We start from the raw sequence: 2880 nt of genomic DNA on the forward strand, positions 1-2880 counted from the left end.
TTAATGCATACATCCCAGTGTCGGTCATTCTCCAATAAATTCAGAGCTTGACATGCACTGCAGAAAGTGGCATGTGTAACGCCGTTGACAATTCTCAATTGCTGGAAAGACGTTGGACTGGGCACATTTACCAACAGCATGCGAAGAAAGAAGCATTCATCTTGATTGGGATGCACGGTGTACAGTCTGCCTATCGTAGTTTCTTTGAATATGCCAGGTTGTCCGTCGACTCGCTCTCCTCGTTTGCGTCGTTCAAATTATTTTCTACTCGCATTCCATGTGTAATACATAGGCACTTCCGAATACAGCAGTGTTTTCGCAAACGTGTCATTGTGACATAATGTGAAGAAAGCAGTTAACGTTGTAGCCGGTGGATTCAGGGCTATTTGTTGCACATTTGCAGCTGTGAAATAAATGCATTGTCCATTTTCTAGATGTACTGCTAAGTGAACAACAGCTGGACTTAGTTCATGTATGGGAAATGAAAGAATTCGCCATACAGCTTCATTGCTGCTTATGTATCTTCCAGCCTGATACTGTGCGATTTCATCGATATGTATAACCACATTCCTATCACTTCTTTCTGGTTGCACACCAAAAACTGCCATGTCGCTGCCTTTATTCATGTACTTACAAATGTACTTGATCGATTTAACGGAGTTACAGTATTCCACGTTTATGTGCGCTTTGTATGTTTTTGATAGCAAAGGCGAATATGGAACAACCCACCGGTTATCTACTTTGATGTCACTGTTTCGCATTTGTATGGTTGCTAATTTACCGCCATCTTCTGCTGATCTTCTTCTGTATAAAGGATATCCATCGTTTCCTGTAACTGTGTTGGATACTAATGCTCAAGGATATCGCTTAGAGCATTTTCCGTCTATCATGCATGGTGAATTTGAATTCAGTGTACCGCAAGGTCCATGTATCACATTTTTCATCACAACTTCATGCAAATCCTTATCGACGTCAGCATCGGGTATTTCAGCGCATATTACATCGTCAATTTCGTTTGAAGTGATTTTGTTATAGAGCCAGATTAGTATATGTGCGTGTGGCAATCCTCTCTTTTGCCATTCCACTGAGTACATCCAGCAGCGCACAGAGCCAAACACTTCATGTTTTACCATGAAATCCATCAGCGATTTCAGCTTCTGTCTGAAAACATGTGCTGTGATGTCATGCCTATCCACCGGCCATTGCCCAGGAAGTAAGAGCTGTTGTATATCGTCCCAAGCTGGATTGCATGTGAATGTAATGAATAGTTCTGGATGCCCGTAGTGACGAACATACACAATTGCATCTTGAGCGTACTCATGCATATGACATGGACTGCCTGTATATGAAGATGGCAAAATCGTTAGTCTTCCAACGTTAGTTGTATTACCATCATTTACAACTGCATCTCGCAAATGAACGTATTCTTCAGAGCGAAGCTTGGTCTGATTCAAATGGATGAATATCAAACATTCTGTTTCGATTTTTGCATACATATCTATGATGTATTGGTGAAACAATTGACGGCATTTCAAAATGTGATTGTCTTCATTCTCTCGAATCATTAATCGGTATGAATAATAGTTCATTGCGCTGTATTTCATATTTGTTTCTTCGCCACTGACTGGATTTATCATCTTAACGTTGAAGTGATATCCATCGGCACCATCCCAAAAAATGATTGGATATTGCAGGGCATCGTAGCATCGATGAGTTTCTGCAAGTGTTGTCAATTGATCGTTTCTCCGATGAAGAACAATATCTCTAGGTTGGAATTGATCTCCGACTATAACAATTGCCACTTCATCTATAGTTGGAGCATTGAATCTTCACACATGTTCTCCAGCAGGTGTTTTGTCAGCATGAATAACAATCTTGTGTGTATCAGATGGCATCATGTCAATTGCTGTTTTGAACAAATGCACTAAATTGTTTTTTTTGTGAAGAAGCTCTTGCAGTTGGGAAACGATGGACCTTTGTATGCCGGTAGAAATTCCGCAGCGTGCATTCAATTCATCAATGCCATCATCGATGAAATACATTTGTAGGAATTTATGTTGACCATCTGGGAACGGAAGCAGGGAGCTGGCTTTATGATAAATTTGTCCTTTCACTTTGAAAGTTGGCATGAATTGAGCTGTTATGATTTCTGTGCCGAACGACATCATTTGGAAGCATGAGTTGTATTTCCTGATGTTAGATAGGAAATGCTTTGATTCGGCGGTATATCCGGCAAGCAAAGTTTTTAATGGCTGTGGCGGTTCTCCAAGTTGAGGCAGTTTAATTTTTCTGGCGGCGCAACACATTCCTTTCGTTTCTCCATTAAATTTCAGAGCCTTGCAATAAGGACACATTTCAGTCATAGTGCTGATGAGAACATGCCGGCTCAAACTATAATCATCAGCTGGGTTGCACCGGAATGCAAGGCGATTGTAATCGCATGATTGCTGAGGACGGAGTCGTGTTTGACGCTGATCTGCTCTTTCTCATTGACGTCTTTCAGCCACTCTCAGCCTGTCGCGTTCATTCTGTTGAGAACGAAGCAGATCTGAAGCTGCAGAACGCGATCGCCATGCTCGCAACCGTGCATCCTCAAGTCTGGCTGCATGTCGCTCTGCTGCTTCCTCGGCACATATTTGAGCCATTCTTTGTCTGTTTCGCTCGTTCGCTGATGCCTGTTCTTCCTCAGTTTGATTTGCAATTACTCGTCGCACTGCTTCCGCTCCGCGAGTACGACGTCCTAAGTTTGATCTTCTGTGAGGCATTATTTGGATGAACTAAAGCAGATTGATTGCACTGAAAAAGAAGAAAGAAAGTTATAACAAAAACATATAAAATTGCATATTTGTATACAAATATATAGAATCCACACGCGTATTC

The 2880-nt window shown here is 41.5% G+C and overlaps 1 pseudogene; it reads right to left on the bottom strand.

The window, feature by feature from the left end:
• Positions 1-257: 257 nt before the first annotated feature.
• On the bottom strand, positions 258-1637 carry LOC122800316 (annotated as a pseudogene).
• Positions 1638-2880: the final 1243 nt, after the last annotated feature.

Source organism: Protopterus annectens, chromosome 4.part0 (assembly GCF_019279795.1).
Source record: "Protopterus annectens isolate FY-2018-M chromosome 4.part0, PAN1.0, whole genome shotgun sequence".
NCBI classification, from domain to species: domain Eukaryota; kingdom Metazoa; phylum Chordata; order Ceratodontiformes; family Protopteridae; genus Protopterus; species Protopterus annectens.